Genomic DNA, 16,425 nt, shown 5'->3' on the forward strand with positions numbered 1-16,425 from the left:
TTTCGTGTATATCATTTATAAATCCCTTCTATAGCATCATATACTGATATTCCTAGCTAAGTATGTAGGGGTACTCGTATTCGAGAGGTTCAAATCATTGTATACGCATATAAATTATAAAAACATCATGTCCTAGAGACAGGAAGCAACCCTTTGAATTCAAGGCCGTAGAATCCATCTGCATTGAAGTGATAATCGAACGTTCAAAATGGCTGATATCGGGCTTGTATCGCCCGCCCAGCATGAAAGACACTGACTCATTTGATTACCTCTATAAGTATATAGATAAAATCTCTACACACTATGATAACTATATTTTTCTTGGAGATCTGAACTATGATTGCCTTATTAAAGAGAAATGTACAAATATTACTGAACCATGTGACATTTTTGACCTTACAAATATGGTGAAATCACCTACATGTTATATTTAATATTTCAAATCATGAGTCTAGCCTTCTTGATGTTATACTTACCAACTTGCTGAATAAATGTTCAAAAATATTGAATTTTAATTGCAGTATTAGTAACTGCCACAATATGATTGCTTTTATTTTGAATTTATCTGTTCCAACATATAAAGCTAGGTGGACTAGCTATAGAAGTTTAAAAAAAATTGATTTAGACATTTTTTTTTAATTATTTTAAAAATTCAGACTTATCTTTTATTAAAACAGAGGAAAATCTGGATGTTGCTTCTGAAAATTGTTTAACACTACTGACTGAATCCTTCGATAAACATGCCCCAATTAAGCAAAGAAAGAATACTGTCCTGAACCCATTATTAGAAAGAAGAAAGGACACCTTAATACTCATCCTAAAAATAGAAACTTTTTGAATAACATAATTGAAAACTATAATATGATAGACATCTGGGCGTACAGTAAATCCAAACGAAAGCAAATTCACCTGGCACTCAAACACAAAACTAACCAAATTTTGTAGATAAGACTATTTTTAGCTCGACTATTATATATGAAATATATATAGTGGAGCTATCCTACTCACCCCGGCGACGGCGTTTACGTTTCGTTCCGTGCCGTGCCGTTCCGTTAGCGTGCAAATGTTAAAAGTTTTCGTACTACCCCAATTATTTTCATTGTCCCTTGACATATTGCTTTCATATTTTGCATACTTGTTTACTCACATGACCCCTACACATAAACAAGAGCAGACAACTCTATCAAGCATTTTGTCATAATTATGACCCCTTTTCCACTTGGAATATGCAGCAAATGTTAAAGTTTTCGTACTACCCCATTTATTTTCATTGTCCTTTGACATATCGCTTTCATATTTTGCATACTTGTTTACCAATATCACCCAACCTATAAACAAAAGCAGACAACTATATTAAGCATTTTGTCATAATGATTGCCCCTGTTATACTTAAAATATGCATATTATTGATAAATCTATGTTAAAGTTTGCGTACTACCCCAAATATTTCCTATATCCTTTGACATATTGCTTTTATATTTTGCATACTTGTTTACCAACATGACCCCAACCTATAAACAAGAGCAGACCACTGTATCAAGCATTTTTACATAATTATGCCCCTTTTACACTTAGATAATTGAACATTTTGCTTAAATTGCCATAACTTCTTTATTTAAGATCACATTTTATTATTACTTTGACATAAACAACACTTACCTGAATACCACAATGGATTCCACCCAAACAATACCACACGCCCCTACCCAGAATCCCTCCCCCAACCTCGCCCCCCACCAAAAAAAAATATAGTTTTTTTTTTGTTTTTAAACATCATCTAATAAATTATCCCACCCAACATTATACCCCCCTCTCACCCCCATACCCCCTACCCCCATTTTTTTAAACATTAGCACATCATCTAATAAATTACCCCACCACACATTATACCCTTCTCTCAACCCCCTACCCCCCCCCCCCCCCAAAAAAAAAAATAAAAATCTCTTTTTTTTATTTTTGAAAGATCGTCTAATAAATGACCACGCCCCACATTATACCCCCTCTCAACATCCCCCTGTCCCCCCCAAAAAAATTTTTTTTTTTATATTTATTTATTTTTTTTATATTTTTTTATTTCTGAAAGATCGTCTAATAAATTATTGAATATGAACAATTTCCCCATTATGGCTTACGTTATAATGTTAAGCACTCGAATAGTCGAGCGCGCTGTCCTCTGACAGCTCTTGTTTAATATCTGAGTCACTTTGCAACATTATTGACACATGTAGCATTAAAACTAGGATTTGTGACTGACGACTCTCTAGTTGAACTTAAACTGCACGAAATACAACCTGAAAGAGGCACAGGATACTTTAAAATTAATAACAGCATCTTATTACATACAAAGTATTAAACACAAATAAAACAGGGCATATTATACACAGTTCAAAATAATAAAGATGCAAACCCAAACACAATGTGGGAAGAAATTAAAGGAAATATACGTAACACAACAATTAAATACACATCATTTAAACAAAAAGAAACACACAAACTTGAAACTGAAACCATCAAATCAATTGAAACACTTGAAAAACAATTGCATGAAACAAACACAAATGATACCATCGAAAATGAAATAACATCAAACAAACAAGTATTAGAAGGAATCTATCATACACAAATCAATTGAATAATACTACGAGCGCGTGCACAGCATGTTGAACACAATGAAAAAAATACAATATACTTCGCAAACATTGAAAAACAGAAGTGAACAAAAAATGTACACACATCAGTAGTTAATGGCGAAGATATAACACACAGAACTCAAATACTAGAAGAACAACGTGTTTTTTTCGAAACCCTCTATAAATGAAAACATGTTAAAAATAACACTCTTTAAAAAAATTCACATTTTGCTTTAAATCCAGAGGAAAAATTATAATGTGACGCATTACTTAATGAATATGAGTGTGGACTAGCACTAAAAGAAATGCAAAATAACAAAAATCCAGGATCTGATGGCATCACAATCGAATTTTATAAAATATTCTGGAATGATATGAAAACACATTTAATTAATTCACTTAACTATTTGTTAAACAACGAAAACTTAACTACGCTACAAAAACAAGGTATAATATCACTCATTCCAAAACCTGGAAAAAAACGTAGAATTCTTATCAAACTGGCACCCGATTAGTTTACTTTACAATGATTATAACATTGCAACTAAAAGTATATCAAACAGAATTAAAAAAAAATATTACCATCAATCATTTCAAGATCTCAATTTGACTTCATTAAAGGACGTTACATTGGTGAAAATGTACGTCTGAAACAAAAATGCATAAATTATTTCAACCGACAAAACAATTCTGGCCTCATTTTCTTTGCAGACTTCGAAAAGGCTTTCGATTCACTAGACCATTCGTGTATGTTCTCTTGCTTAGAAAATATGAACTTCGGTGAAAGTCTAATAAAATGGGTTAAACTTTTGTATACCGATATTAACGGCATAATTATTAACAATGGTTTCTTCTCAAACATTTTTAACATCGAACGAGGAGAAAGACAAGGATGTCTACTTTCATCCTCGCTGTTTATGATATGCATCGAGTATCTATCACACTATATCCAATCAAAAGGGAATATCGCTGGAACCTGACGAAGAAATCAAACAGTCCCTATTTGCTGACGATGCAACTTATTGTTTAAAGTGATATAATGGGCATTTTTCACTGTTGAATTGAGCTGAAAAGAATTAACAGGTCAAAAGAGTTAGTTTAAATATGGTTACTGACCAATTATCTGCAACTCATCTTGCTACCAGTTGTTTATAAAAAATATATATTATATTCGTTATTTTACATGACTGGTGAGTCCTCTAAGCTGAAATGATCCGTAAAAACAAAATAGCGTCTTTGTGTCGTGTGAACGAATCTGCACTTAAACTAAATTAAGATACACATCGTAATTCGAATCATTGTTGTCGTCTAGTTGTCAAAACGAAAGTACGGTTGATATTCAAATGCATTATTTTTCTCTTTCCGGGATATTGTTCAAGTTTGTTGGTGCTGCATTAACAAATATACGTGTATAAGAAGTGAAAACACCCAAAATAAACAACGGTTGCGATAGACACCTATAAACTGTTTGATGCCCATAATATCACTTTAAATGACAGTAGTGACTCATTCAAATATCTTATAGAATAGCTAAGCATTTTTGGAATGGCATCGGGTCTTAAACTAAACAAAAGTAAATGCACTGTGCTACGAGAAGGTAAATTTAAACAAAGTAATATTCATCTGAAAAAAAAAATGAAATTCAACTGGACATCAGATGAAGCAACAACGTTAGGAATAGCCTTTACAAACAATGAAAATGAAACAATTCTAAAAAAACATTTTGCCTAAATTACAAAAAAATATATATTGTTTTAAATCATGGCAGCATCGTAAAATAACACTAATCGGAAAAAAACACCGTGTTAAAAACGTTTGCGCTCCCTAAATTAATTTAAACACTAACAGTTCTCCCAAACAAAGATGGACACATATGAGTCACTCATGCTGGTCTTGTAATGATGACAAAACTGGTCCATATACATTTGTGTCTTGTTCTGATAAAACTGGGCATGATACATGTGTGTAAAGTGTCGTCCCAGATTAGCATGTGCAGTCCGCACAGGCTAATCAGGGACGACACTTTCCGCCTTAATTTGATTTTCGGTAAGGAGGGACTCCTTGAAACTAAAAATACCATAAAAGCGGAAAGTGTCGTCCCTGATTAGCCTGTGCGGACTGCACAGGCTAATCTGGGACAACACTACGCACATGAATTAAGCCCAGTTTTTTCAGAACAAGACACATTAAATAAGACCAAAATCCATAGCATAAGAGCACCTAAATTGCAGGTTTGTTCGGAGATCTAAGCACGAGTATGTGATGAGACTGTTAAGTCTGTTCCTATGATTTTCCAGTATGAATATTGTGTTTCGTTTTGACGGACTGACCGTACGACTGCTATTTGCCACAATACCGGTGACGGCAAACATCGTCAATTTTGTTTCTATAGCAGCGAACTTGCGATTGGGTGAAGGTTTTGTGAATTCAAAGTTAAAGCTATTTACAAATGTCTTAATCATACGATCAGGTTTGTATGCGCGTGTCTGCGACCCAGCTGCACTTACAATATGTATAATAATGTCAAATATTTTAGCTTTCCGTGTTGTGACTGGGATCGGTATGTTGAGTCAACGTATCACTACCGTCACCATGGTAACGTCTAAAATCATTTGCGCACATGAGTGTCTACGCCAGGTGGCGCCTACGTGCAGGATTGCACAATAAGACCGGGGCTAGCAAAGCTGCGCACTGTTCGGAAGTTTTGAACACGAAAAGGAGACAATGAATGGGAACTTCACGATCATTTTTAAAAACGCATCCTACATTTTGGAGTAAACTAACATTAAAATAATATCGCAACGGCAAGGAAATAGATCAAAGTACTGTTGTTGTTTTTTTTAATCTAAACGAGCATTTATCGGGAATGTGCGTTTTTTTATTGTAACGTGCTTGTCGGCACAAATGTGAAAACGATAACATAACGAATTTGCATTGTGTTGGGTGCATCAATTGTGTGGATCATGGATTTAACTTTTAACTTCAACATATTCACGCGTTTCGGCCGTCACATTTTCATCGAATGAAAAAATAACAAGCGATTTAAGCATGACTGTCTTTTGTTTAGACATTTTCGTGTTTAGATTTTTTTTCAAGTAACAATTATTAAAATTGTGTAAAACAAATGACAGCAACCGATTCCGTTCCAAGTAAGAGCGATGTGTCTACAGTCATTTCTTTGTATCACTCTGATGTCGTGAGTTCGAAGATTCGGTGGCTTTTAAAGTGTTTAGATAATATGCTTTGCTGTAGGGGTTTTATCATATAAATATATACTAATGCATAGTGCCAGTTACGCGGTCTCGGTAGTTTTCAGACTATTCTTAAGGGGTCAATATCAAAAACGGGGTCTGTATACAACCCCGCGTTCTAGGCACCTTTAATTACTATGATGTAGAGTTGTAACGATTCACTCATCACTCGATTCAATTTCGATACCAAATGGTTCGATTCGATTATTTTCGATTCGATTCAAATTAAACTATTTGCAGCTTATTTGGCATACTATTTCATGTTTGGTTTGTCCAGGGCATGAATTAATATGTTTGGTATTTGTTATTAACTTATGAATTCATTATGTTGTACATTTAAAGTGTTTAATTTTTGAAATAAAATTTAAAAACGCATATTGTTTTATAAGAAACAAATTTATGTAACAAAACTTCTTGTTGAGTTATTCTTAAATAACATTTAATGCACAATCTATTACATGTGTTTAACAGAAAAAACAAAACAAAAACAAACACGTAAGTATATAAACAACTTCCAGTTGAATTCTTAAAAGAATTCACACAGTTAAGTAAACTAACAGACTGACTGATTTCAACTTACATCAACAAAACACGTTTTGCAAGTTGCCTTTGCATCAAAACCTTCGCGAAACACAAAATTTTCCCATACTTATGATTTTAATTTTGAAGGTGCGTCTTTCAGCGTGGTTTAAGAAGCCATTTTACCGGCTGATGTAATGCTCAGCATGTTATTCCCTCATTCATTGGATGCCATATTGGCTACTGACCAATCACATGACGTATTACACATGAAAAAAATAAGTTTAGACGACGGATTGGAAAAGTAATGTTTAAAATGCGGATCAATCGAGAATTCAGCGAATCGAATCGATATTGGCCGTATTGTAATCGAAATCGACTCGGCGGCGTTTAACCGGTTTTTCGATGCATCGAACCGAAACGTTACAGCTCTACTATGAGAGGGGTGAAGGGGAGGTAATGTAATCAAATGACACAATAAGATCTTATATCGAAAACCACAATCACGTCTGAAATTTACATATTGTATACCTCGCAAATAATGTTGCTTTATATTTCCTTGAACGAGACGTTAAATAAATGACGTATCTATATATAATACTATAGTAGGTACCCCTATGTACCTAAATTCGTGTTAATATCGGATAAAAAAGGGTATGGAGATACATGTATATAAAGTGGGAACCCCATGACCTATTTCTAAATCAGAGACCCCGCAACTGGCGATAATTATATTTGCACTGCTAGTTAGCGATTTTTACCATGCAATATTGTCCAAATTTTAATAAAATAGTAGTTTATAAAATATAATTTTTTTAAATATTAATTTCTCCATTGTAAACTTCATCTACAGACTTGGATATTTATATATTTTTTTAATTAGAATAACTTATAGAATTCAATTAAAATAGTGATTATATTAGTTTGAACAAAATTTCATACAAAAAGTGATATTTTAGTATAATATAGATCAATTAACATGTAGCGACATAACGAAAAAATGTTTGCATTTTTATGTTGTTGTCATTGTTGTTGTTTTTAATATTGAATCTATTATTTATGATATATGATAAGTATAAACTATTATCAATTTTATTGGTTCTATTACTTTCGCTTCAGGTTTATCTGATTGTACTTTTAAATATGTATTCCAATCCATGGTGTATGTCAAACAAATTCGCTTTACAAATCTTTATTGATCAAACGCCCGTTTCTTTCAATAAACATGTAAAATGTATCATTTTGAGGGTTTTCAATGGCAGTTTTTGTCTTTGACGGGCCAATCTAATTACTTTATTATGTTAAAATGACCACAGCGTGAAATGGCATCACGGCAGTAAACAAGCTTTCTGGGTGGCCAAATTTGTTTTTTAAACTAAGAGATTAATGATGATTAAATTTGACATGAGGCCCAAAGCCCAGGAGCGCACTTCGGAGACCAAATATATATGCCTTATGAATGATAGTTTGAGAGAAAAAAGATGTAGAAGTTTTAACTATATACATGTCATTAAAACAAGTACCCCACGTGGTACGGTCGGGGAGATCCGATTTTATAACAAGGGCAATACTTTAAAATTGTTTGCTAAATGACCACGATTTAAAAACAGATATCTAATACCTGGACAGTGCTTTTTCAATGAAGATATAAAAAAGTATTGCGATTATAAGGCCTACACAAAATATTACTGTTGGGGATTCTCCAGTTTTGATCCCACGAGCATTATTTGCACATACAAATACCAAATATCGAGGCTAGGTGATTGAGATGTTTCATTATAAACATATTGGGGAAACAAGCAACCACAAGTACGGGGAAACAAGCAACCACAAGTGCGGGGAAAAGTGACTTGATTTGAACATATTTTATAAAAAGATTCACTTAATTTAAAATACAAATACCAAACCTCTGGGCTTGAAGTTTCGTGCATTGTTATTGCGTTTTCTGTATGCATATAATGTTTTATAATTAAAATAGCCTTTCCGCTAGTCAGCCTTTTTTGAAGGATACAAATAATTTGAACAATCTTGGTAGTGTTTCACCATACAAAATTTATACCAAACAATTTGAAAATAGTTTTTCTTACATATTGCATCACATTCACGAAAATAAGTACATTTCAGTTGCCTTAGCAACCAAGAATTATCAATTAAATTGAATTCTTTGAACAACTATACGAGCCTTGTCCTGAAAAAACTGGACTTAATGCATGTGCGTTAAGTGTCATCCCAGATAAGCCGGTGCAGTCCGCACAGGCTAATCAGAGACGACACTTTCCGCCTAAACTTGATTTTCAGTGAGGAGGGACTTCATTGAAACTGAAAAATACCATAAAAGCGGAAATTGTCGGACACTTAACGCACATGCACTATTCCCGGTTTTCTCAGAACACGACTCATATTGGCCGGCGCATTTCACAAAAGCTAATCAGTGAAGATAATTTTCGCTTTTATGACATCTTTCGTTTAAAGAAAGTCTGTTCTGTTGTTAGCAAAACTCAGGCTGAGGCTGACATTGTCGTACTTGATAAGCCTGTGCGGGCTGGTCAGGCTACCCTGGGAACACACGTAACGTACATGTATTAACCCGCATTTTTTTTACACAGTTAGGCTAATTTATTACTATTTTACACGCAGATTAAGACAAGAAAACGTCTGAAACATCTCACCTTACATCGACTATGGAGGAAGGGAGATGGTGATACACGCGGTACACAGCACATCTCCAAATTTTATCTTTGACCTGTAATCGTGACCTTCGCTTTAGAGGTAGGGGGAAGTTTCACACCGCTGAGGTAAGGAATGACCAAATAATAGTCCGAAAAATCTCCGTCGGAATAAAGAACGCACGCAAATCCATACACTCGACAATACAGACTACAGTATTGAGTTTTTCGCAAGTGGACACGACAAAAACATATGAAACATTAATATTTTTTTATTTAAATCAACACTCTAGATTCCACATAAAACAAGTACAAATCTGATCAACACATATATGAACTACCTACATGTCTTGCACAATTTCGTAGCATAAAAAATATAACTAAAATATTTTGTTCTATTATTAATTGGTACAGAAAAGTAAAACGAAATATCTTTTCATTATAATGCGTATGCCAAAGTTTCAGACTAGACTCTTTTAGTTTGGGTTTGAACATTAAAAAAACACATACCGACAAAATACTAATCAGGGATATAAACTAAATGTTTTACTTAAGTTGTCAGTGTCCTCTATTTAAAAGCGACTGCTCAAACTCTAATTTTGTATTTGTACCATTTTAGAGCTTGTTACTCAACGATAAAGACCAGTAAAACTAATGCCTGATGCATGCAGTAGGAGGGCGTAAATCAACGTAATATGTAATGAACCGTATTTATAACGTATCCATTTCCAGAACGGGCACAAACAATCGGTAATTCAACAACATCAACTTCTCAAGAATGTACGCAAAACGCAAATTTAGACTATCATATCATGTTTGGCACACAAGTGAAAAGTAACACAATTAATCGGACATCAATATTTCCGGACTTTAACCTTCATACGGATTCCGTTTTGTGACTTCAGTACCGCCGCCAACTGCCGTGCAACTTTATGATTAGGGTCCAGCTCGAGATCAAACCTGAAACAGACATCATTTTTATCCTTGAAATAATGTTTTGAAAATTAAAAAAAAACTTAGATGTATGAGTAAAAAAAAATCTGTTCAAAAAGTACGTGTTTTTAATAATATGGGCTATAACAAATGCTATATTCAAAGTTCTAGATATAACAGTTGACACTTCGTATTTTAGAATTTTACATCGGTTTCAGCATAGGCTCAGACTATAACTCTCACACAATTTTTCATGGTATAACTTTAGAGTTACTCAGACCGCTACCTTTTTCATTTTTATCATGGAAATTGTTTATCAAGTATAGAAAATTCCAAACAACTTGATGTATTATTCGTAAATCCAAATTCATTCTTTACAGAAAATTAATCTTCCTGTATTACAAACAGCATTACCTTCGTAAAATTCTAGCTAATATGGTTTTCATTTCGTTCATGGCGAAGTTCTGTCCAATACAGTTCCTTGGACCGGCTGAAAATGGCACAAAAGCGAACGGGTCCCTCTCGTCAATATTTTCCGCTGAAAACCGCTCTGGTCTGAATTCCTGAAAGTTATTAACAAGTCCAATATGTCAAAACTTTATCTGCTAATTCAACATAAAGAGCCATTTCTAAACATGTGTCATTCTTCAATCATAAATGCAATAAATATGGGACCGGTAAATAACATTTTATTAAATCTGGTTTACGGTAATTTCAAACAGTTTTAATCTTGAACCAGATAAAAGTTCAATGATTTTTTTTTTAACTTGATTAATTTCAATCTTCTTCGACGAAATAATGTATATTTTGAATACCACTTAAACTTAAGATAGGTTTATTATAATTTACAAACCAGTAAAAACTAAAGGAGACCATGGCATTGAAATAATTTACCTACCTGCTTAACCCATTACACATTGGGATTGAGGGCATTAATTTTACCTGCCTTCAAAACCCCAACGGACAACGTTGAATCGGTATAGTTTAACTAATTTAAAAACTAACAGAGACCGTGGAATTTATATACACTTGAAACCTTATTACGACCATTGAATTAATATAGTTAAATCTACCTTGGAAACGATATACCTGTGAATCATCCCATACAGTGGAATTGTTGAGCACGTTATAGAGGATGATGTTGATGTTCGTCCCCACGGGAATGTCATACCCTCCCAGCCTCAAGGGCTCATCTGTGACCCGCTGGATGAAGGGCACAGGCGGGTTGATCCTAAGTGACTCTTTTATCACCATGGTGAGATACGGCATGTTGGAGAGGTCATCCCTGGATGGAGAGGGGTGGATATTTTGTTTTTTCAAAATAAATGTAGGTAAATATGAAAATAAAATGTTTGTTTGTGGTAATTTCCAAACGATGCATACATGCACACAATTTTGTATAATTCAGCTTCCATAGCAGGCCCAACTGATGCAGATATGAGCTTTCAAATTTAGATTTAGAGAAGGGTATTTGAGATGAGAAGAATGTGAGGTCTTATTAATTGAAGAATTATCTGTCATAGGATTTTCAATAAAAAATACATTTATTCGCAAACTACATGTACTAAACTTTTATTCTCCGTCAGGCCGGACTGAGTGCTGGCCTGTGAATCAGGATATTGTTTGTTTATAAACTTTGCACCACATCTAAGGCCCTACCCCGCAAATATATTTGGATTAGCTACTAGCTTAAGCATAGCAACTTGGTATTGGTACACCGCTCATAAAGTCTTGACTTGTCCATGAATGATGTTATTAAGCTAACTAACCGCTGTCATATGACTAACATACTTTGTAAAAGGTCGCAATCTAAATAACAACAACAATCTGTTAAGCAGGCGCAGTCAGCCTATATGAGTGGTGTTCTGAGAAAACTGGGCTTAATGCATGTGTGTAAAGTGTCATCCCAGATTACCGGTAGCCTGTGCAGTTCGCACAGGCTAATCAGGGACGACACTTTCCTCTTTGATGACATGTTTCGTTTAAATGATGTCTCTTCTTAGCAAAAATCCAATTTAGGCGGACTGCACAGGCTTATCTGTGATGCCACTTTACGCACATGCATTAAGCTCAGTTTTCTCAGAACATGACTCATGTGGTCAACTAAGCCAACAGATTGGAAAATTCTAGAGAAAGATTAAGGTTGTATTTAATCAAGATCCTAAGTTACCATGTGATATCGTCTAATGCTCTGTCGCCATAGACTTCGTCGATTTCCTCAGTGCAGACGTCGTTGCACTTCCGGATGCCTCGCTATTTCATACAGTATCCATGAAGTGCCGCTTGTGGTCGTATCATGACCTAAGCGGATATCAAAATAAAGTTCTTGTAGGCATCATCAATTGGTTCTACCAATCTTCAGGGTGCAGGATCACGTGCCTTTTTGGGGTTCAACCTTTTAACTTTAATTGATTTAACACGACAGTAATCGGTGCTTTATTTCAAACAAGTTTTCTTAAGAATTTCAACTAGTGCATTAAAGACAGATTTGAATGCTGCTTATGGCAATGTAATATACATCAGAATTACTTTATTTAATAAGCATGTGTTCTTGTTCAAAAATTTCATTTTTACTGCATACATTGAAAACAATTAATGGCCGGATATGCTTCATGCAACATAAAATTTTGTCACTGATTTCAGTCTTATTCAAGGATTTATTCTTATACCTTTAGATATTGGCACAAACTGCAAGAAAAGCTGCCTTTTATGCACTATAGATTTTTGCAAATGTATTTCAATAACTTTGGATATTTGCAAAAAAAAGTTCTTAACGGTGTGATTATATTCTGATCAGCCCGTGTGTAAACTTCTGAAAACCGCGTTGATTCTGCACCCTGTCTTATGGTCTCCGACAAAGCTTTTTGACTGCGTTTAAGGCTGGTTTGACAAATGACAAGTTTAATCATCAGATGCATCATGTATTGAGTGTTTGAAAATACGAATACATGGTGTAGACACTTTGAAATGAGCTTCACTGTGTAAAAAGGGGAATCAAATGAAAGTGCATTAAGTGGTGTCTGAGATTAGCATGTGTAAGTCACACAGACTAATCAGGGTATACACTTTTCCTTTTCATTGTATTTGTTGTTTTAAGGAAGACTCTTCTAACAATATATTTAATAAAAGGGGAAAGCGGCATCACTAATTTAGCCTGTTTACTTTACACACATGCATTGAATCCTGTTTTCTTACATTGCATCTAAAATGGATATTTAGACATAACGCAACCTCTAGGCTTACTCATTTTGATTGGCATCAAATAAACCTGCAGAGAAATCGGAAAAAACGGTATACACTAAATTTGCATCACCAATTGACCTCGCTAATTATGCTAATGATAATATTTTTCACTCTTTAAACAATTAACATATAACTGGCATAGTAAGCTCACAACTACAACGTACATACCTTCAAAAAGGAAAGTATCAACTTCATTTCGAATCTCCATCGACGTCAGTCCGGTGCCAGTGTCGTCTTTAGCCGTGAGCAGGATACCCAAGAAATCCTTGCATTTTACTGGTTGCCCGCTCTCTTCCAATTCTGCCTTCAGAGAGCAAGTGGAATTACTTTAATTATTAATATACGGTTGCATCCATTGAACATTCAGCATTAGAGTAAATCATGGGGAATACGTCATAAAATGGATATTATAGTTATGCCATATACCGTTCTTACATACATGTAGGCTAAAATAAAGAATAAACAAGGGCTTTTTTGAAAACATGCATGCTGCCCATATGGGCTGTCAGATGTAGTGGCAGCCATTGTGTAAATACGTTTTTTGGTACTGTGACCTTGACCTTTGACCTAGTGACCTGAAAATCAATAGGGGTCATCTGCGAGTCATGATCAATGTACCTATGAAGTTTCATGATCCTTGGCGTAAGCGTTCTTGAGTTATCATCCGAAAACCATTTTACTGTGTCAAGTCACTGTGACCTTGACCTTTGACCTAGTGACCTGAATGTCAAAAGGGGTCTTCTGCGAGTCATGATCAATGTACCTATGAAGTTTCATGCTCCTTGGCGTAACCGTTCTTGAGTTATCATCCGGAAACCATTTTTCTAAGTTGAGTCACCAGGACCTTGACCTTTGACCTAGTGACCTGAAAATCAATAGGGGTCATCTGCGAGTCATGATCAATGTACCTATGAAGCTTCATGATCCTAGGCATAAGCGTTCTTGAGTTATCATCCGGAAACCATTTTACTATTTTGGGTCATCGTGACCTTGACCTTTGACCTAGTGACCTGAAAATCAATAGGGGTCATCTGCCAGTCATGATCGATGTTCCTATGAAGTTTCATGATCCTAGGCCTAAGCGTTCTTGAGTTATCATCTGGAAACCATCTGGTGGATGGACATACGGACGTACATACGGACGGACCGACATAAGCAAAACAATATACCCCCTCTTCTTCGAAGGGGGGCATAATAATAACATGACTGATTCAAAAATGTAGCGCACATTGCATGATTTATTTCTTGTTTCATAATGATAGCCGACGGTTATTTACATACTTATTTTTAATAAGCACACTGGACTAGTCCACACAGGGACTACACTTTCCACTTTTATGTTGTTTTTTCCCTTTTATGTTTTATGTTTTTCGTTTAAAAGTCTCTTCAAAATTAAAATTTTCTTAATTAGAAACAATCCCCAAGATGAGAGGAGAAATATTTATCTTCTATGCCCTACACTTGAGATACAAAGGAACTTCTCTGCTCATTGCAGCCCCAAGACATCATTAGAACAGATGTTCTGACCAAGTTTCATGCAGCGTGAAATATAAATGTAACTTTTAAAGTTAACTATAGCCATATTTGGATTTATTCCCCGACCCCTTGCGGCTATGTTTTTCAACAGACAGGAACTATTTTTTAACTGATCCAAGATAGCATTAAAACAAATGTTCTGATCAAGTGGTATGAAGACTGGACAATAAATGTGACTTTTAAAGTGTTAAGAAGTTTTTACTATAGTCATTTGTAGAAAAGTGCCCCGCACCCTGGGGCAATGTTTTTAAAACCTACCAGAACTATTTTCAAACTCATCCAAGATATCAAAGGGACAGATATTCTGACCATATTTCATTAAGATCAGACAATAAATGTTGCCTCTAGAGTGTTAACAAGGTTTTAATAAAGTAATAAATAGCCATATAAGGAAAAATGTCCGCCCCATTGAGGTCATATTTTTCAAGAAACCAGAACCATTTTTGATCTTGTTCAAGATATCATTAGAACAAATGTTCTGACCAAGTTTCATGAAGATTGAACAATAAATTAGACTTTTAGAGTGTTACAGATTTTGACTAAAGCCATAATAGGAAAAATGCCATGCCCCCTGGTGGCCATGTTTTTCAACCAACGGAAACCATTTTCGAACTCATCCAAGATATTATTGAGACAAATCTTCTGACCAAGTTTCATGAAGATGGGACAATAAATGTGGCCTCTAGAGTGTTCTATAGCCATGTTTTTCAACAGACCAGACTCATTTTGGAACTCAATCAAGATGTCATTGGGACGTATGTTCTGACCAAGTTTAATGAAGATCGGACAATAAATTTGGTCTCTAGGGTCTTAACATGGTTTTACTGTAGCAATATTAGGAAAAAATGCCCATGCCAATGGCAGCCATGTTTTTCAACCAACTGGAACCATTTTCATACTCGTCCAAGATATAATTAATTGGGAAAAATCTTGTGACCAAGTTTCATGAAGATCTGACAATAAATGTGGCTTCAAGAGTGCTAACAAGGTTTTAAACTGTAGCCAAATAAGGAAAAATGCCCCCTGGTGGCCAATTTTTTAAACCAACTGGAACCATTTTCGAACTCTTCCAAGATATCATTGGGACATATTTTCTGACCAAGTTTGATGATGATCGGACAATAAATGTTTTACTAAAGCCATATAAGGAAAAATGCCCTGCCCCCTGGGGGCCATGTTTTTCAACTAACGGAAATAATTTTCAAACTCATCCAAGATATCATTGGTTTGAATCTTCTGACTAGGTGTTTCATAAAGATCGGACAATAAATGTGGCCTCTAGAGTGTTAACAAGGTTTTACTACAGCAATATAGGGAAAAATGCCCCGACCCTGGCGGCCATGTTTTTCAAGCAACCATAACCATTTTCGAACTTGTAAGATATTGTTGAGACGAATCTTCTTACCAAATTGTATTTAGATTGGACAATAAATGTTGCCTCTATAATGTTAACAAGGCAAATGTTGATGCCACACAACGCACGACGGACAAAAAGCGATTACAAAAGCTCACCATGAGCACATTGTGCTCAGGTGAGCTAACAAGAGCTGTCAGAGGACAGCGCGCACGACTATTCGAGGGCTTGACAGTATAACGTAAGCCATCATGGGGAAACTGTTCATATTCAATAATTTATTAGACGATCTT

At 35.1% G+C, this 16,425-nt stretch overlaps 1 pseudogene; it reads right to left on the bottom strand.

The window, feature by feature from the left end:
- Window positions 1–9,322: 9,322 nt before the first annotated feature.
- LOC127835260 (ultra-long-chain fatty acid omega-hydroxylase-like) overlaps window positions 9,323–16,425 on the bottom strand; it is a 35,671-nt pseudogene continuing 28,568 nt past the window's right edge.

This window comes from Dreissena polymorpha, chromosome 1, assembly GCF_020536995.1.
Source record: "Dreissena polymorpha isolate Duluth1 chromosome 1, UMN_Dpol_1.0, whole genome shotgun sequence".
NCBI lineage: Eukaryota > Metazoa > Mollusca > Bivalvia > Myida > Dreissenidae > Dreissena > Dreissena polymorpha.